The 21,065-nt window shown below is 47.8% G+C and overlaps 1 protein-coding gene across 13 annotated transcripts in view; it reads left to right on the forward strand.

Annotated features, from left to right (window-relative positions):
* The first annotated feature begins 958 nt into the window (after positions 1–958).
* The window catches only part of LARP4B (La ribonucleoprotein 4B), a 505,004-nt gene continuing 484,897 nt past the window's right edge, over positions 959–21,065 (forward strand). For 4 of the 13 annotated variants that reach the window (XM_033931559.1, XM_033931562.1, XM_033931561.1 and 1 more), the window contains exon 1: positions 963–1,181. The gene's annotated coding sequence lies outside the window, so the exon portion shown is untranslated. Of the gene's footprint in view, positions 1,182–1,336; positions 1,503–1,551; positions 1,826–21,065 lie in introns of those variants that run through there. The other 9 variants (XM_033931553.1, XM_033931560.1, XM_033931563.1 and 6 more) reach the window with 8 other exon arrangements.

A 21,065-nucleotide genomic window follows, 5' to 3' on the forward strand; every position in this document is an offset into this window, starting at 1 on the left:
AGGGTGATCAAAATTGTTAATTGCTCAGAGACATGAAACTCTATAAGGAAGGTTAAAAAAAGCCCTTAATGATGATAGAGTTCACCTTCCAGTCATTGCAACTGATGATGTTTGCTTTGTGAGTCATTTAAAGAAAGAATGCCATCTACAAGTGTTTTAAAAGACTGTGATATTTATTCATTTATTTATGACTCTAGTTTGGAGCTTGATCATTAACTGAATCAGTTGCAATGACTGGAAGGTGAACTCTTTATCATCATTAAGGGTTTTTTTTAACCTTCCTTGTAGAGTTTCATGTCTCTGAGCAATTAACAATTTTGATCACCCTCCATAGACAGGTCATTTTTTCAAGTGCGGTCAGTTTACATATTTTTTGATTAACGTCAGCAGCACAGAAGACAAAAAGCAAGCGGGCAAGGCTGACATAAATGAATAAAAAGTTCGTATTTAATAATAACACGTTCTCTCACTTTTCTTTTTGACATTTCAAATACCATAGCATTTCAACCCGGCTGACAATAAAGTTAATCAGATTCAGGGAAAGCCGACTAAAAACACCCATTAAAACCACAGAAAAACACTTCATTCACCAACCAGAATGAAATCCGGGGGAACTTCAACTGCCACTATTTTAACTTCTGGTCGGGATATGGGTTTCTATTCTCTGTCTGCTAATTTCACGGTCGATAATCGATTAGAAACTTGTGTTATTTAACACAATTATCCAAAGCCATAAAGTTGTACCGTTGGCCTATTTTGTGACAAAAAACCATTACACAGTACGCAGAAAAAAAAATGACACGTGCATCTAAAGACCGCCTACAATGCAAGTCGACTTTCGCGCAGCGCCAAAAGAAGAAACTTCCCACAACTCGGCCGATTTTGCCCCCGCCCTCCAGTTTCGGAACTGCTCTGCCGCACTCTTTTCCGCCCCCTCCTAACGTCAGTCCAACAGTGTCAGCCATTCCGAGAACTGCTTCCAGAATGCGTCGCGTTCCGAGGCCCTTGACAACGACCAATCTGGCAGGCTGTTACCACGGAGGGGAGGGACTTCCGCTAGGAACAGGAAGTTTAGTTGTGTGCTTCTCCTCGAATGGGAAAAAGACGAGAGTTATCTTGGGTTTGTTTTTTTGTTGCTTGTTGGAGTCTTTAATTGTTGGATAAGTAAGCTTATTTTGAAGGTGCATTTTATTTACACGTTTTGATTTGTTTGTTGTTATTTTTTTCTCATTCTATTTATTTTAAAACTGCTTCGTCACTGGCTGGCAATTCTGTTAGCTTTTCCACCACGCACCCCCCCCCCCCCCCACTTTCCCCACCTCCGCGTTGAGACTTGGTTGGCCCGCTCCACCCCCCCCACCCCACCTGACGTCGTTCTGTTCTGTTCGGCGGTTGTAAATAGGCCGGGCTGCCTTGGAGGCTACGGTGCCTTGAGGGGTGGGGGTAGGGGGTGGTCGGCTTGGGATTTTCAACTTCTGAGAGAGTTGAGTTGCTGCTGACAGGTGAGGTGGAGCCTGGCGTATTATCTGCATGGTTATTAATCGTTCTTCTGTGTACGATACCACCCCTGCTCTAACTGTTCCTGGTGGGATACGAGGACCATGGCATTCCTTATTGCCCACTGGGAAAGTTAAGGGGGCTTTTCTCTCCACGCCCGTTTGCCCAGATTTCCGTCTTTTGCTGCGTATTGATTCGGGATTGGCTCTCTCTCGCTCATCTGTCTTTAGTGGTGGTTTGCCTCCGAATTCCTTTGCGGGGTAGGAAGCCGGGTAGCTGGTTTCGGTTCAAGGTGTCTGCGGCAGAGGCAGAACTATCGGATAACCCGGTGAGCAATAAAGGGAGCAAAAGTGTTTTATTTATCTTGACTCTTCCGCCACCTTCCCTCCCCCTCCCCCCCGGCCAGTTTGTCGCTAGCGCACAAGTGTCCGCGTTGGTCCGTGTGATGAATCAGCCTGGTGCTAGGCATGGAAGCCGCCATGTTTCAGGATACTGCTTTGCGCCCGAGGCTGGAGGGGGCGGGGAGCAGACGCGGTTGCTCCCGCAAAGCGACGTCGGCCACTGTCACTTACCCATTTTTCAAAAGGACGAATTATTGTATATTTAAATTTTTACTTGTGCATGTGTCTTTTTTTTTTTTTTTTTTGGTTGTTTGTTTTGTCTGTTCATTGTTGTTGCAGGTTGTTTATAATTAAGGGTTGATTAGAATTGTTCCTTTTTTTTCTTTTCAGTTTGTAAAGACGAGTGAGGTGAATGTTAATTTTTGACTAGTTTAAATTTGAAATAAATGTTTATTAGACAAGAGTTATGCTGCTTAAGATTGCTTTAGTTATACCAGAGTAACTTAAAGTTTAGTAGTGTTTATTCATCTTTAATATGTTTATTTAAACCTTAAAAGCCGCACGTCCCACTAGGAAGGCTTTAGATCTGCTGTTAATTCTGAGGGTGCCTCTTGTCCCTAGACCTTTGTTAGTGTAGCTAATTTTTATTTAGCGTCGTTTGGGGCAGTACGAGTAAAATGAATTTTTTTCCATGTGTTTGCTGTTTTCATGCCATTTCTATTTATCCTTTTTATAGCAAGTATTTTAGTTCATAGTTCCTGATGTGATGCACATGATTTCAAGCCTCACCCATCACTAGGTTGTGTATTTCAGAGAGGCAGGGGATACCTGTGTGTGTATTCCTCGTCTTTGTGTGGGGTTTTTTATGGTGTAGGGTGCTTTAGCACTTTATTATTTCATAGATAGATGAAATCTTACTTGTCTGCTCAGTTCTTCTTTTCTGTCAGCAGCAGTCAAAGCTCCTCTGTCAGATGCTACCAGACCTGCACTGCGTCTGTTCAGCATAGCCAGAAAGTTATGTGTGGTTTTTTTTTTGTTTTGTTTTACTTTGTGAATTTTTAAAGCACTTGTCAGTGTAAATTTAAATTATTTTGTACAATATGTGTTTAAGATTGTGTTCTACTTTGGACATTTGGTGAGAGTAATAAAGTGGATTATACCTTTTTCAATTAAAATAATTTTACAGATAAAAAAATGAGGTCATTCTACTAAGCTAAGGTAGGCATTAATGTATGCTTATTACAGCTAAAAATGCCTTTACCTTGGGGCATGCACAGGTATTCTTTGGTAATTTTGAGATTGATGCATACTACCTATGTAAATAAAAAATTAAAAATATATTTTTTTTGTACTGGGGTGGAGAGTAATCATTTAGTGCATCGGCATTGCTGTTCACTGATTAGTGTCTGGTTAGCGCATGAGCTATTGCCACCTAAGTAGTTGCAGGTAGAAGCTCATGCGCTAATGTATTATTACAGAAAATGGAAAAATATGCCATTTTTTACAACTAGGGTAAATGGCCTTAATATGTGGGATTGACCCACCTAGGCATGTGCTAAGGCCCATGTTTTACCGCAGTTTGATAAAAGGGCCGCTGTGAATGATAAAATTATATATTGTATAATTTATCTTTTTCTCTTTGAAAATATTCAGTTTCTGGATGGTATTTGTTAAGCTGAAAGTCTTGATTTTTGCATATTTCTACTTACTATGTGTTGGGTCAGCCTTTGGACTGTTGTTCATAGAATTAGGAAAGAAAACTAACAAACTTAAGGCTTCTTTTATTAAGCCATGATAAAAAGTTGCCTTAGCGTACCCTTATGTGAGTTTTTCGTGAATTAATGGCCTTGCACTAATGTTGCCATTTTTGTTTGAGCCTCTGTCCCCCAGATACTCCCCCTTGGAGAAAAATAATTTTTTTGCATGTGGTTTGTGTATGTATATTAGGTTTTTAACGCAGGATATGTCAGCATGTCTTGTGGTAATTTTTTTTTTTTTTTTTTTAAATTGTCAAGTGCAGTCTAGTGCTTACTGCAGCTTGGTAAAACATGCCCTTTTGTCTGAGAAATCAGTTAAAGCAGTTCTGATTGTAAAGCAAAGACATTCCAGGGACACGTTTCAATCATTTTGTTTATGAGCAGGACTTGAAAAGTATTTTGTGAACTTAGGCCTTTGCTGCTACTATTTGGATTTTTGCCATTATTTGTGACTTGGATTGGCCTCTGTGAAGACGGGATACTGGGCTAGATGGACCATTGGTCTGATCCAGTAAGGCTAATTCTTAGCAGCAAGGAGAAATTCCTTTTATGTTTCTTTTTTAAGTAACTTTTTTACTTTTCTAAGGTCTCCTTTTACAAAGCCGCGTTAGGGCCTTAACGCGCGGAATAGTGCGTGCTAAACTGCCGCACGCGCTAGCTGCTACCACCTCCTTTTGAGCAGGTAGTAGATTTTCAGCTAGCGTGCACTATAGCACGTGCTAATCCGGTGCATGCGCTAAAACACTTAGCCCACTTTCGTAAAAGGAGCCCCAAGTTTCTCAATTCTTAAAGCTTTTTCTTATGACTTGACAGCAGGTGTTCACTCATGCCCAAACAGTGAATCCTGCATGAAGCTCCATAGCATGGTGCTGACTGGGATTGTTAACTGAGCAGCACAGCGGTAGGGGCTAGCTGCAGTGATTTATCCTCCTTATAATCTAATATCAGGAGCTGTTGTGTTCTCACATGAGTTAAGGCTACTGGTGTGTGTGTGGGGGGGCTTGGATTGGTTGAGGTGATAATGTAGTGATATCAGCAGGATCAGGGGTAGGCAATTCCGGTCCTCGAGAGCCACAGGTAGATTAGGCTTTCAGGATATCTACAATGAATATATAGGAGATGGATTTGCATGCACTGCCTCCTTGAGATGCAAATCTATCTCATGCATATTTATTGTGAATATTCTGAAAACCTGACCTGCCTGTGGCTCTCGAGGACCAGAATTGCCTACCCCTGAGCCCTACCCATTAAATACAGATGATCCCAATGACATAAATAATATAAACACCAAGTTGAGACAAATCAATCAATGGCTTAAAGACAACATGTTAGCATTAAACATATCAAAATTTTCAGCAATGTTTTTTCCATGGAAAGATAATTTAACATTTTCATCACAAATATTTGTAGATAAAACCCCTCTACAAATAGTAACAACTACAAAAATACTGGGAGTAATCCTAGACCAGAGACTTTCATATCACGATCAAATCAGCTCAGTGGTAAAGAATTGCTTCTATAAGTTAAGACTAATTAGCTCTATAGCAAAAGTGTTAAAAACCAGAAGCCCTTAACATCTTAATCCACTTTTTAATTATTTCTAGACTATATTATTATAACACTTTGTATCAGGTCATTACACAAAAAGAATTGAGAAGATTACAAATTATACAAAATAAAGCAATAAAAATTATCACCAATTAAAAAAAAAAAAAAATATATGATCATGTGACACCACTTCTTGAAAAAGCACACTGGCTACCAATTTCTTATAGAATCACTTATAAAACTGTATTATTGACCTTTAAAATCCGACTATCAAATACACCATTATTTCTTGACCGTCTTCTTCTACCGTATACCCCAGTTAGGACACTCGGATCAATGGATCAGCATCTTTTGACGATCCCTTCCCTAAAGGTCATAGGCACTAGGAGATCTTCCATTTTTTCAGTTATAGCTCCTCAGCTCTGGAACAACTTACCACATTATTTACATGGGGAAACCTTGTTAGAAAAATTTAAAGGCTTTTAAAAAAATTTCCTTTATAAGGATGCATTTGAGACATAGACAAAACAACCAGTTTATGTGTAAAACCTTATATTCTAATCAACTAATTTTCAGTCCTTACTTATAGGACTCAATCTTCCTCTTCTTTTCATTTTTCTTCTTTTTTAATTCAATCTTCCTTTTTCACTCTTTGCCCCCCCCCTAATGTGTTACCTGCATATGTCTTTAATGATTGACAGCTTTTCAAGCAAACTTGATTGAAGATCTTAAAGTTTGCTAGTGCTGCACCACGCATGCGTGTGCCTTCCCGCCCCACTAGAGGGTGCGTTTCCTCAACGTGGTCCTCAGTTCTTAGTTTTCCGCGAAGCCAGAAAGCCCTGTCTCTCTTCTCTGCGAATCTAAGTGCCTTTCTTGCACCGCGGCTTCTTTTATTGTTTTATCGGGAGTCGCTGTGCCGCGTCTTTTCTTCTTTTCAATCGAATTTTAAAAAAACCAAAACTATTTTGTTTTCCGCAAACCAGGGGTCCCCGATTTTTCCTTGGCCGCTGGGCCTTGTTGTGGCTGCAGCCTTTCTTCCTACCTTATGTCCCGGCCTCTTACCGGGTTTAAGAAGTGCACACAGTGCGGTCGGGTGATCTCCATCAAAGACGTATCCTTTGCCTGGGGTTTGACCACCCAACGGACTCTTGCCTTTGCTGTGCCACCCTTCAGCCTCGAGCTCTTCGTTGAAGGCGGGCCAAGATTGTGGAACTCTTCAACATGGACCCATCGGTGGATAAGACTCAACCCTGGCCTCAACCTCGACCTCGAAGACATCGGTCCCGAGCAAGTCTCCCTCGACGGCCTCGGCAGCTCCGGCCTCGAAGACCTCGGCCTCGGGTAAGTCTCCTCTTCCTTCTTCAGGTTCAGCTCGGCTACCAAGGAAGCTGTCTTTGGAGTCTCTGGCCAACCAGGCAGTGAGTGTAGTCCTGCCGGCCTTGTCGAGACCTCCTCCTAAGCGTGCTCCACATTACGGGAATACTCTACATTGAGGATGTCCTCAGTGGAGTGGACTGCTGCACCATGTTCGAGGATATGCTTAAGGCTATCTTAACCTCGCAGATCTCCTCTGCTTTGGCCCAGCTTATCCCAGCCTCGACTCCGCTCGTCGTTGACCAGCCTGAACGTCGCGCCGAGGGATCTCGAAGCAAGGTGTGTCTGTCTCGACGCTTGTCCTCGAGTGCCTCCTCGCCTACTCCCTCGAGGCGGACTTCTTTCGCCGGCTGTCCTCGGTCGAAGCGTCGACCCAAGCGAATGTCTTCCTAGAGGCAGCGGTCTGCCCAAGGCGGGGTAGGTCACCGGGCCCCCACACGACTGGGTCCATCAAAGCCTCGAACCTAGTCCTGTCTGACCCTCGTCTTCGCCGTTCTCCCGTGCTGTCTCGGTCTCTGCACTGAGGGGATTCAAGGTCGAAGACACCAGCCTCTTCTTCCCGGGGCTCGCCGAGGCGGGTTCCTGGACCTCCGTTTCTCGGTCCCCGGGGTCCTCGCCTTCCTGGCTCTATAGGCGCAGGCTGTTGTCGACTCCCCCTCGTTCTCTCAGTGGGGCCTCCTCGACGTCCATGCTTGTGGACACTGACTTGCCGGCGCAGTACTCGAGGGAGGCTTCTCCCTCGTTTTCTGCTGCCCTGAAGTCACGCTCAGTCAAAACAAAAACAAAATGTGCAGGGGTAACTCTTGCACAATGAAGGTTACTATTGAGTGACTAAAGAAATCGGTAGCACAAAAAATAAAGTCACCACATACATCAATATGCTTAGTAAGCTTGTTTCTTACTTAGAACTCTGCTCAGAGACATGAAGGCTGATTACTCGGCCTCACCTACCAATCATTGCAGTGTTCAAAAAGAAAGCTTTTATCTTCAATAATCTGTTAATGCGCTAGCTTAACCGCTATGCTAAAGATGGTAATATTTTTCATAAGTTCTTATGAACTATACAAAACCACTTATCTTTAAACAGTGACTGGTTCCGACGTGCACGTTTCGTTTGCTGCGTCAGGGAACCGACAATAACAGCTGTTATTGTCGGTTCCCTGACGCAGCAAACGAAACGTGCACGTCGGAACCAGTCACTGTTTAAAGATAAGTGGTTTTGTATAGTTCATAAGAACTTATGAAAAATATTACCATCTTTAGCATAGCGGTTAAGCTAGCGCATTAACAGATTATTGAAGATAAAAGCTTTCTTTTTGAACACTGCAATGATTGGTAGGTGAGGCCGAGTAATCAGCCTTCATGTCTCTGAGCAGAGTTCTAAGTAAGAAACAAGCTTACTAAGCATATTGATGTATGTGGTGACTTTATTTTTTGTGCTGAAGTCACGCTCGGCTTCCCCCCTTGAGGGGCATTCTGCGGGCAGGCCGTCCTCCTTCGCCAGGTTCGTGATGGACATGGGCAAAGCAATGCAACTGGACCTCCAGTCGGGATCCATGTATACATGGGAATATTTGGAGGAGATGGAGCTTCCTTATCCACCAAAGGAATCCCTTCGCCTCCCCTTGAACCCGGTTTTGCAGCAAACTTTCTTCCGGAATTTGGAGACGCCTTACTCTATTCTGGCTATTCCGTCCAAGATGGAATCCAGGTACCGGACGGTCAGCTCTCCCACCAATCTTTTGGTAGTGGAGTCTTCTTTGAAGAAGTCTAATCCTTCCAAGGTCTACGCGGCTGTCCCGCCGGGCCGGGAAGGCCGGACTATGGACAAGTTCGGTAGGCGCCTGTACCAGAATTCAATGATGGCGAACAGGGTTCTGAACTATAATTTTACTTTTACATCATATCTGAAACAGTGCATCAAATCCATGCCCGCTTTTCAGGAGGACTTGCCTGTTCCTCGCCGGACAGAATTTCGCCGGCTTATGGATACGCTGTCGCAGATTTGACTTTATATGTTTCAGGCAACCTATGATGCCTTTGAACTCTCCTCGAGGGTCTCTGCCTTTGTGGTAGCCATGCGCCGCCTAGCCTGGCTCCACATAGTTGACATGGACCCGAATCTGCAGGACCAGCTGGCGAATCTCCCGTGTTTGGGCAACGAACTCTTTGATGACTCCATCGAGGCAGCCACCAAGCGCCTCTCCGAGCATGAGCGCTCCTTTGCCTCCTTGGTCAGGCCCAAGATGAAGCCTGCTCCGCCTAAGTCATAAAAGTTACCTCCCCGGCATTATCCCCAAAAGGCCACGCCGGCTTTTTCACGGCTGCCACCTCAGCGTCCGCAGTCCAGTCGGGCCATTTGACTGACACGAAAAGGTTGGTATCTTTTCCTCAGTTCTTTACACGTGCATCTTCGAATTTGCACAGTGCTCTTTTCTCCTGTACTATTTATAGGTATATCGGGGTAATGTTTTTATTCATATAGGAGAGACATGTGTTTCTTTCCGGAGACTTGGGCGTGGGGTCTCGGTCTCAGATTGGTATTCTTCTTCGCTTACCATGACCAAGAGTATGGGATTCTGTACAGTTTCTGGGATCCTTATTGCTGACTCCACTGGAAACTTCGGCTTGCTTTCTCCTTCTTACGCTACAGCAGTCGCTTTTGTTCCGGTGGTTCCCGGTATCTCAGGGCTCCAATTATTTGGTATGCTCCTCCTGCATCGCTCTATGATTTGGTGGCTCAGCGCGATTTCTCTTTTCAAGGCATGCCTCGGTCTTTGTTGGACTAGCTCATGACCACCGACCATCCCGGGCTGTCGGGTTGGGGGGCTCGGTGGCTTCCATCCTCAGCTCCAGGAGTCTGGTCTTCAGAGGCGACTCAGTACTTGTTCATTCTTCTACTCTTGAGCAGGGTCAGGCTACCTTTCTGGAGCTTCAGATCATTCTTCCGGATTGCCGCTGAGGGTCCTTTTGGTCAGTATTAGGATGGGGGTATTTCTTTACAGCTTGGGCAGTAGGTGTTGTACTCAGTTGGCAGGTGAAGTTGGACTGCTTCAATGGGTGGACTCTCATCTTCGTCTTCTGTTGGCAGATCCTTTTATGGATCAGGATAAGAGTTTGGATAGACTTTCTCTCCGCGGAATCTGAGCATGGTCCATTTCTTGTATGTTACAGTGTACAGCACTGTGTACGCTCTGGAAAGTGTGCATGTTAGTAATAGTGTAATCTTCTGCATCCTGGATATTGAGATTTGTGGCTCAGGCGTTCTAGCTCTTTTTATGGACGTGAGATCTCCTTGACCTAGACCTCATGGCCTCGTCTCTCAATTCTAAGCTTCCTAGCTTCTTCGGCGGGCCCAGGGAGTGGGAGTTAGAGGGGGTAGCTGCATGGCTCCTTTCTCGCCTCTGGCTTCTCTTTTTCAGTGTTTTCTGCTGGCTGATGATGGCTTGGATTTGCCATCTCGAGCTCGCTTTCTGGGCACAGTATTTGTAGAATCTCTGGATTGGCGGTGTAATCCTTACTATGCGGATTTGATGAGTCTTTCGACAGCCGGATTAAGAAGTTTCCTGGTATCTTCGGCTTTGCTTGCCTAGGGTACGATCAACATGGATATTTGTACTACTTTAGTATTACGACCTAGTTTTTTGAAAAATCTTGGCTGACGTGTAAGGGTTATGCGAAGCAGGTTGTTTCTTCTCTTATCCAGGTGCTACGGACGTCTTCTCCTGTGGCTTCTGCTTCCTTTTGGAGGTTTTTCCTTTCTTGGGTGCTTCTTAACATTTGAACCACTCCAGAGTTCCTTTTTGGCACAAGTGTATTGCCGAGGGCTTAGCGTTCAATTCCCTTCAGCTTCTAGTGCCATTCTTGGCTTGTTACAAGGGCTAGGTATATTGCTCTTCGCTTACTTCTCAGCTTCATGTAGTTCAGTTCCTAAACAGAGTGCGATATATTCATGCGCCTCTTAGGAAGCCCGGTTTGGAGTGCAATCTTCACGTACTTCTCAGTTTAATGAAGGCTTCATTTCATCCTTGTCTTTTGGGACTCTAAAGGGCTGTGCCGTTGAACATGGGGTTTCTTGTGGCCATGGCTTCAGCTCTGCAGTTTTCTGTGTTGCAGGCTTTGTTCAACGAGGATTCCTATTTCTGATTTCCGAAATATGGGGTATCAGTTCGGATGGTACCACTATTTCTTTCTAGGGGGGTGTCATCCTTTCTTTTATGTCATGCTTGCTTTTCCTTCCTTCTTCCTTGGAGGAGAAATTGGGAGCAGTGCTTTTATACACTGCATTTTTTGATACGTACGTAGCATTCTCCATGAGCTCGGTTTCTAACGACTTTTAGTTGTTTATATCTCCTTTTTGTATTCTTCAAGGGATGCCTCAAACGTATGGCGGCGTCCGAAGCCTCCATCGCTCAATGGGTCCAGGAGGACATTCTTTATGCTTGCTTGCTGGCAGGGAAGCGGTTGGCGAAAGAACTTCATGACCATTCTGCCGAAGCGATGGCTACTTCTTGGGCTCGGCCCAGAGGTTTTTTCCTTGGAGGAGATTTGTCTCGCGGCTAATTGGTCTTCCGAGAGTGCTTTCTCTCTGCATTTCTGCTTGGATGTGGGGGCGCATGCAGTAGGGGGCGTTTTGTGCTTCGGTTGTTGCGGAGGCGGCGTTTGCTTCCCACCCAGATTGAGGATTGCTTTGCTACATCCCATTGGTCTCTGGATTCATCTGCTGCTGTTGCTAGGGAAGGAAAAATTATGTTCTTACCTGTTAATTTTCTTTCCCTTAGACGCAGCAGATGAATCCAGAGCCCCACCCTTTCTGGATATTGTCTCTCGTTTTTTTCTTTTGCAACTTTCGCAGTTTGTTATTATGGCAGGTTGTTTTCTGTATTATTGTATTTTGAGATTTGTTATGGGAAAGAAGTTTTTTACATGCTATGCCTATTGATGGTTATGGATGCTTGGGCAAGGAGCTATACTGGATAAACAGGAGGAGTGCCTGCCAATAGGACCACTTGTTAATCAGTTTCTCTATCTCCGCCTGCTGGTAGATGTGAGCTATCCCATTAGTCTCTGGATTCATCTGCTGCGTCTAAGGGAAAGAAAATTAACAGGTAAGAACATAATTTTTCCCTGTATACTCGAATATGTCAATCCAAGTATAAGATGATGTACCCTTCCCCCCCCAAAAAAAAAAAAGGAGATAAAAAGGTTGACTTCAATTTAAGACAGGGTGTGTGTGTCTGTGTTTAATATTCATATGCCCTGCCAGGCTCTGCACACAGCCCCCCTCCCTGTTCTGTACCCTGTCCTCCTATTCTGATATCCTGCAGACCGTCACCGTGCCTGCCGTATGACATGGTGGACCAGAACAAGAGGGTCCCTCTTGTCACCTGTCCCAGCGGACTCTACCAATTTTTTTTTTACCTCCCTCCCGCATACCTTTTTGAATCTCTGGTAGTCCAGCAGTGTACTGGACAGAAGGGAGCTTTTCTATGCTCCTGCACCATGCTGAGCTGCTTGCTGAATGGCTGCCCCGAGGGAGATAAAAAAAATTGGCAGAGTCGGCCAAGACAGGAAGGATCCCTCCTGTTTCAACCAACCCTGGCAGACCCGGTGGAGGCCTGCAACAAGTTTGGGAGGGGGATGGGTGGGTGTTTGACCCAAATATAATTTGAGATCTCCATTTTTGGGTCTTTTTTGGCCCCAAAATCTTGGTTTATATTAGAGCAGCGATGGCGAACCTATGGCACGCGTGCCAACTGTGGCACGCGAAGGCCTTGCAGCTGGCACGCGCAGGGCCGCCATCAGGGCAGTACTACCAGGGGGTGCGCAGGAGAGAGAGCTGAACGGGGACGATGGGGGACCCGCGGGGTTAAATATAACTCGAGCCGCGAGGCTCGTCTTCTACTCCGACTGCCCTGCAGCTCACACAGCCGATCGGAAATCTTCCCCGATGTCAGCGCTGACGTCGGAGGGAGGGCTTAAGCAAAGCCCGCCCTCCGACGTCAGCGCTGACGTCGGGGAAGATTTCCGATCGGCTATGTGTGTGCGGCGGGACAGGCAGGAAATAGAAGACAAGCCTACACGGCTCGAGCTACATTTTGCTGAGAAAGTTGATAAGATGGGCTGGGAGACAAACGGGGAACACAAAAGGGGGAGAGAGTGCGTTTTGGACACAAGGCATGAACTTGGGAGAGAGGAAGGGAGGGAAAGAGATGCTGAGGTGGGGGAGGGAATGGGTTTTTGGAGACAGAAAGCATGAACTTGGGAGAGAGGAAAGGAGGGAAAGAGATGCTGAGGTGGGGGAGGGAATGGGTTTTTGCACACAGAAGGCATGGACTTGGGAGAGAGGAAGGGAGGGAAAGAGATGCTGAGGTGGGGGAGGGAATGGGTTTTTGGACACAAGGCATGGACTTGGGAGAGAGGAAGGGAGGGAAAGAGATGCTGAGGTGGGGGAGGGAATGTGTTTTTGGACACAGAAGGCAAGGACTTGGGAGAGAGGAAGGGAGGGAAAGAGATGGTTGTGTACACGGGGAATAGAAGAAAGGAGAATTTTTGGTCATAGGGAGGGAGTGAGGTACAGACAGTGGCATACCAAGGTGGGGGTGGGGGCGGTCTGCCCCGGTTTTACGCCCCAAGGGGGTGCACAGCTGGCCACCCTCCAGTGTTCTCCCTAGGCTGGCAAACTGCGTCTCTTTAGCCACTTGAGTGCCACCGCCGCCATTGGGAACAGGCCGGTGCCAAGTTCTCCCTGCTTTTCCCTGTGGGGCCGACCAACTCTCGCCACCGGCGTCAATTCTGATGTCGGAGAGGACGTTCTGGGCCAGCCAATCGCTGCCTGGCTGACCCAGAACGTCCTCTCCGATGTTAGAATTGACGTCGAGTGGCGAGAGTTGGTTGGCCCTGTGGGGAAGAGAAGCAGGGCGAACTCGGCGCCGGCCTGTTCCCGATAGCGGCAGTGGCAGCCTATTCCCCAGTGGCGGTGGCAGCATTTTCCCAATGGTGGTGGCATAGGGGAGGGCAAGGAGAAAGAAAGAAAGGGGGGACAGGGAGCCAAAAAAAAAAAAGAAAGAGGGCTGGGTGAAACAAAGAAAAATGGGGCACGGAGAGAGAGAGAAAGACAGACATACAGAATGAAAGGGGGTATGGAGAGAGAGAGAAAAAGAAAGAAGGGGACAGGATGAAACAAAGAAAAAGTTTGGGGAGGGAATGAGGTCTGGAGGAGAGAAAGCATACAGGAGGCTGAAAAAAGGGAAGAAATATTGGATGCACAGTCAGAAGAATAAAGTGAAACCAGAGACTGTTGAAATTACCAAAGGTAGGAAAATGATTTTATTTTCAATTTACCGTATTTTCGCGGATATAACGCGCGCGTTATACGCGTTTTTACCTACCGCGCATACCCCTCGCGCGTTATATGCCTGAGCGCGGTATACAAAAGTTTTTAAACATAGTTCCCACCCCGCCAGACGCCCGATTCACCCCCCCAGCAGGACCGCTCGCACCCCCACCCCGAACGACCGCTCGCACGCGCTCCCACCCGCACCCGCATCCACGATCGGAGCAAGAGGGAGCCCAAGCCCTCTTGCCCGGCCGACTCCCCGACGTCCGATACATCCCCCCCGGCAGGACCACTCGCACCCCCACCCCGAAGGACCGCCGACTTCCCGACAATATCGGGCCAGAAGGGAGCCCAAACCCTCCTGGCCACGGCGACCCCCTAACCCCACCCCGCACTACATTACGGGCAGGAGGGATCCCAGGCCCTCCTGCCCTCGACGCAAACCCCCCTCCCCCCCAACGACCGCCCCCCCCAAGAACCTCCGACCGCCCCCCCAGCCGACCCGCAACCCCCCTGGCCGACCCCCACGACCCCCCCACCCCCCTTCCCCGTACCTTTGGTAGTTGGCCGGACAGACGGGAGCCAAACCCGCCTGTCCGGCAGGCAGCCAACGAAGGAATGAGGCCGGATTGGCCCATCCGTCCTAAAGCTCCGCCTACTGGTGGGGCCTAAGGCGCGTGGGCCAATCAGAATAGGCCCTGGAGCCTTAGGTCCCACCTGGGGGCGCGGCTTGAGGCACATGGGCCCAACCCGACCATGTGCCTCAGGCCGCGCCCCCAGGTGGGACCTAAGGCTCCAGGGCCTATTCTGATTGGCCCACGCGCCTTAGGCCCCACCAGTAGGCGGAGCTTTAGGACGGATGGGCTAATCCGGCCTCATTCCTTCGTTGGCTGCCTGCCGGACAGGCGGGTTTGGCTCCCGTCTGTCCGCCAACTACCAAAGGTACGGGGAAGGGGGGTGGGGGGGTCGTGGGGGTCGCGGGTCGGCTGGGGGGGCGGGCGGAGGGTCTTGGGGGGGCGGTCGTTGGGGGGGGAGGGGGGTTTGCGTCGAGGGCAGGAGGGCCTGGGATCCCTCCTGCCCGTAATGTAGTGCGGGGTGGGGTTAGGGGGTCGCCGTGGCCAGGAGGGTTTGGGCTCCCTTCTGGCCCAACTACACAAAGGTACGGGGAAGGCGGGTGGGGGTGTCGTGGGGGTCGGCCAGGGGGGTCGCGGGTCGGCTGGGGGACGGGCGGAGGTTCTTGGGGGGGGCGGTCGTTGGGGGGAGGGGGTTTGCGTCGAGGGCAGGAGGGCCTGGGATCCCTCCTGCCCGTAATGTAGTGCGGGGTGGGGTTAGGGGGTCGCCATGGCCTGGAGGGTTTGGGCTCCCTCCTGGCCCGATATTGTTGGGGAGTCGGCGGTCCTTCGGGGTGGGGGTGCGAGTGGTCCTGCCGGGGGGGGGATGTATCGGACGTCGGGGGGGGGGACATCAGGCTTTCAGGATGGGGACAGACCTTCAAGGGGGGACAGGACTTCAAGGGGGGACAGTGCACGGAAAGTCAGGGCAGTGCACGGAAGTCAGGGGGGGTGAACGGAGAGTTGGGACAGCGCACGGAAAGTCAGGGCAGTGCACGGAAGTCAGGGGGGGTGAACGGAGAGTCGGGACAGCGCACGGAAAGTCAGGGCGGGCGAAAGGAGCGTCGGGCATCATGCGCGGTATACCCGTGAGCGCGGTATACAAAAGTTTTTGTACATATCATAGTGATTTCTGCGCGCTATACCCGTGTGCGCGTTTTACACGGGTGCGCGTTATATCCGCGAAAATACGGTAGTGATCAAAATGTTTCCGTTTTGAGAATTTATATATGCTGTCTATATTTTGCACTATGGCCCCCTTTTACTAAACCGCAATAGCGTTTTTTAGCGCAGGGAGCCTATGATTTCAAGAGCAGCGTGGGGCATTCAGCGCAGGTCCCTGCGCTAAAAACCGCTATCGCGGTTTAGTAAAAAGGGAGGGGGAATATTTGTCTATTTTTGTATAGTTGTTACTGAGGTGACATTGCATAAAGTCATCTGCCTTGACCTCTTTGAAAACCCGCGGAATATAAATGATAATTAACATTTTCTCTGCGTACAGCGTGCTTTGTGTTTTTTAAATTTTATTGTTGGTAGATCATTTTGACTTGGCCTCAAAGGTAAGGGGGAGGGAGGGGAGCTGCTGAAAGAGTACCTTGACGTGGTTGCAGGCTTACAAATCTTTTGGTCAAAGAGTGCGGTGACAGAGAAAAGTATGTGTGTATTCGGCCCATGAATGAAATCATTAAAACATTATAAATTGCCAATAAATTGAAATGAAAACCAAAGGATTGTGAATCAAATTGATTCTCTGACAATACAAAGATTCCAACCTTTAAAAATGATGTTACATAGTTCAGGCAACTTTATAAAGAGTTTTTAGATACTAAAATCTTGTTATTAAGGTTTAATTGACGTGCTGGCACTTTGAGGAAATTCTTTGGTTTTGTGCGGCAGTTTTGGGCACTCGGGCTCAAAAAGGTTAGCCATCACTGTATTAGAGTATATACAGTATTTTTCTTACATTATGAATAAACTTGAAATTCGCTGGACTAAGTCTCCTTCGAGGGTTATACACTATGTTTACTTTTTTGTATATTTGCAAGAACAAACAAGTACCTTCCAGCCTGTGAGTGCACTGAGTGCACTCTATTTGTGCTCATTCGATGTCTTGGGTAGAGAGAGGCCTGGGTGGTTTCACTGGAGGGTATCTGTAGAGTGATAACCTAGTTGTCACGCTATTATTTTGTAAAGAATTAGTTTGGCTTTGTTGGCCAGAGCCCAGTTAGACTTCAGCAGAGCCATCGTTAGGGTGCCTCAAATTCTTGCCCAGTGAATTTCTGCTTGGTACATCCCAGTCATACAGGATAATGCAGTTTGATACTAAGGTAGGTGAAATTTAGTCATTCCTGTTAATTTCCATTCCTTTAATCCTGCTTCCCTAGCAACAGCAGCAGATGAATCCAGAGACCAATGGGATAGCTCACATCTACCAGTAGGCGGAGATAGAGAAACTGATTAACAGGTAGTCCTATTGGCTGGCACTCCTCCTGTATCTCCAGTATTCTCTATCTCCCAGCAGGTGATAGTCACTATTCAACTAGCTCCTGTGACTAGGCCTTTATTTTCTCCTGTTGAGACTTTCTCTTCAGTGAGCTGTCTGATTTATTTCTCCTGTTGAGATCTTCTCTTCAGTGAGACAGGGGTGTCCGGCTGAACGGTGCCGGCTTTAGAGGTTACATTTGGGCCCTCCCTTGTCCCTGCCTCACCCTCCCTCTGATGCTAGAGGGTCTGCCTTAGTCCCTATTTTTTCTTCTTTCCTTTACAAAAAAAAAAAAAAGGGACTCTCTGCAGCTACATTTTTGCCTTGCTAGTGCTGAGCAGCCGGCGTTTCCCAGCGTCTCCCGACTCTGTGCAATGGGTTTCTGCCCTGTTTGTGATGAACGACCGGCATCCACCGGCACTTTCATTCACCTTGTGGATCTTTTGGCGGTTGCTGTATGCAATGCGGGCTAGACGTCGCGTGAGTACAGCCGCTGTTATTTTGTGTTCTGGACTCTGGGGTTTCAGTTGGGCAGACCTGAAGTTTCGGGGGTGCATGTGTGTGTTTATCTTTGGAGGGCTCCAGTTTGGTCATTGGCAAACTGTTTGGTGGCCACCATTTTTCCCTCATGAAGACGGTATGTGCTTCATCTTTGCTGCGAACGGCAGGCTGTATTTTTCAGTGGAACGGTGCTCTTGTGCTGTCGGCAGTACCACAGCGTTTCCTGCAGCTGTACATTTCAGCCGGACCGAGCCCCTTCGCTGTTGGCAAGCCCGCAGCGTTTCCCGAGGCTCTGCTTTTCTGTGGGCCAACCTCCTTCACTGTCGGGGGAGCCGCGGCATTTCACGAAGCAGTTGTTTTTGGCGGGCAGTTCTGCTTCACTGTCGGCAGAGCCGCAGTATTTCCCAGGGCTCTCATTTTCGGCGGGACGAGGAATCTGGGTTGTTGGACATGGATACGGTACACTTTTTCTGCGTTAAAGATAAAAAAAGGAGCAACTGCACAGTGAAAACACTCCACATGGCGCGGTTTGTGTGCTCGGGGAGTGTTTCTTTGCACTTTGCCTGCAGTTTCGGTTGCGTGCTGGTGGTATGCGCCCAGCTCGTTAGCTATGTCAGGGGGTTGCAGAGTTAATTGACCTTGGTGGTTGCCAGCACAGTGTGGTGGCCTTCTGCACCAGGTTAGCACACCGCGCGTCGCAGCAGTGGGCAGTACGCACTTGAAGATACGTTATGCAGGTTTCTTTTTGTCTCTCTTGAGTTCTGTATATCTAGGAGGCTTTGCCTGCGTGGGTGTTTTCTTCTCTGTTTCTCTGGATGAGTTGCAGATGGGTCTAGGGGAGACGCCGGGTGGCCGGTTGGCTCTTCTATTCGTATGACAGGACTGGCTTCCTCTATTTTCGGATTGGCAGTTTCTCCCGGTTTCCGACTGTTTCTAATCCTTTTTATTAGATGACCCAACGAGCTGGCAGCGTGTGCGGTGCAGCTGCTTGCGGCCCGGGGCACCCGTTGGGGGACCTGGGAGGGGGAAGTATGAGATTTTTTTCCCTGAGCCTACTTCTTGGAAGACCGTATCTTTCCATGCTTTCCATGCTTATCACGCTGGTTTCTCCTGTTGCCATTTTTTCACGGCAGAGGCTAGACAGGCCCCCCGACCAGACAGGAAGGGCTGTACAGCTCCTTTTCACCAGGAGCAAGTTACCTATTCTATCGTTATTCTATCATTATTCTATCATTCGCGATGTGAGCTTGGTCGGATACCTGTTAGGATGCTATTGTTTTCCACGGGGTGGTAGATGCAGCATCTGGATTGCATCTAGTACGTATTCACTTTAAAGGACATACGTATGTCGCTCATGTTGCATGAAGTTAATACTGTTTTCATGTTTCCGGTATATTCCTCTTTCCATGGTGAAACTTGATTTTCCTAGAAGAATCTTCTTGCAGATCCTACAGTTCTCATACTGCCGTTTCCTGACCTTCTGCACTTCATTCTGAGGGGATCTTGACTTCGTCCAATGACTTCAGGCTTTCTCCTGAGGGAGAAGGCGCTATAATGTCAGGTCAGGGGGCTGTGATGATTTTTTTGGATGCTTGCAACTTTGCTGCATTCTCAGGTTTCCAGTTCGTTCTTGGGGTCTCTATGTTTTGTGTTTCCCTTCTCAGTGTTGCTGGTCCTCAGGGCAGTTCTTGTAGTTCTTCAGGAACAAAGGGACGTGGTTCCACATACGGCAAGGTGCCCAAGCCAGGGGCTTTGGGCAGGCTGGATCCCATTCTGTTGAATTAATTTCTTTGGGTTACACATTTCTGCAGAAAAACTGGGAGACTATTTACATTGTCCCTATGGACTCGAATCGGCACTAGGTTTGCTTGCCTCTCTTTGAGCTGCGCTTTCGGTTTTGGCACATGCCATTTCACCTACCCAAGGCTTCAAGGACATTTTGGAAAATGTAGGCAGGGGTACCGTTTTGGCGCTACCAGGTGGTTCGCCTAATTTCTTCTTAACTGACTGCTTGATTCGGACGTCTTCCAGTCGGGTCATTTTACTGACATGAAAAGGGTGGTTTCCTTTCCTCAGTTCTTTGGACGTAGCTCTTCAAATTTGCACAGCGCTCTTTTCTCCTGTGCTGTTTATAGGTATATCGGGGAGATGTTTTTATTTATATAGGAGAGAAATGTGTTTCTCCCAGAGACTGGGTCACAGTCTCAGGTTTGCTTTCTTCTTCAGTCGCCATGATCAAGAGTATGGGATTCTGTACAGGATCCCTGTTGCTGACTCCACTGGGAACTTTGGCTTGCTTTCCCAATATAACGCTACAGCAGTCGCTTTTGTTCCGGTGGTTCCCGGTACCTCAGGGCTTCAATTATTTGGTAGGCTCCTCATGCATCGCTCTGTATGATTTGGTGACTCAGCGAGATTTCTCTTTTCAAAAGCATGCCTCGGTCCTTGCTGGACTAGCTTGTGGCCGCCAAACATCCCGGGCTGTCAGGTTGGGGGGCTCGGTGCCTTCCATCCTCAGCTCCAGGGGTCTGGTCTTAGGCGGCGACTCAGTTCTTGTTCATTCTTCTACTCTTGAGCATGGTCAGGCTGCCTTTCTGGAGCTTTGGACAATTCTTCCGGAATACCGCTGAGGGTCCTTTCAGTCAGTATTATGATGGGGGTATTTCTCTACAGCTTGGGCAGTAGGTGATGTACTCAGTGGACAGGTAAAGTTGTTGTTCTTCTTCAATGGGTGAACTCTCATCTTCCTCTTCTGTTGGCAGATCATTTTCAGGGTCAGGAAAAGAGTTGGATGGACTTTCTTTCCGCGAAATCTGATCATAGCCCATTTATTGCATTTTCCGGTGTACAGCGCTGTGTACGCTCTAGAAAGTGTACATGTTTGTAATATTGAAATCTTCTACCTCCTGGATATTGGGAATTTTGGCTCAGGCATTCCAGCTCTTTTGGTGGACATAGATCTCCTGGAACCAGACCTCATGGCCTCGTCTCACAATTCTCAGATTCCTTACTTCTTCAGCAGGCACAGGGAGTGGGAGTTAGAGGGGGTAGCAGCGTGGCTTCTTTCTCGCCTCTGGTTTCTATTTTTCAGTGTTTTCCCCTGGCTGTTGATGGCTTGGATTTGTCGTCTCGAGCTCGCTTTCCGGGCACAGTCTTTGTAGAATCTCTGGTTTGGTTGCGCCATCCTTGCTATACGGATCTGATGAGTCTTTTTACAGCCGGACTACGTGTCCTGGTATCTCCGGATTTGCTCCCCTAGGGTCCGATCAACATGGATATTCGTACTACTTGGGTATTACGACCTAGCTTTTGAGAAGTCATGACTGCCGTGTAAGGGTTATGCGAAGCAGGTTGTTTCTTCTCTTGTCCAGGCGCTACAGACATCTTCACCTGTGGCTGCTGCTTCCTTTTGGAGGTTTGTTCCTTTCTTGGATACTTCTCAACATTTGCACCCTTCCGGCGGTCCTTTTTGGCACAGGGTATTGCCGAGGCTTAACGTTCAATTCCCTTCAGCTTCAAGCACCATTCTTAGCTTGTTACAAGGGCGAGATATATTGCTCTTCGCTTACTTCTCAGCTTCATGTAGTTCAGTTCCTAAACGGAGTACGGTATATT

This window comes from Geotrypetes seraphini, chromosome 2 (genome assembly GCF_902459505.1).
Source record: "Geotrypetes seraphini chromosome 2, aGeoSer1.1, whole genome shotgun sequence".
Classification (NCBI taxonomy): Eukaryota; Metazoa; Chordata; class Amphibia; order Gymnophiona; family Dermophiidae; genus Geotrypetes; species Geotrypetes seraphini.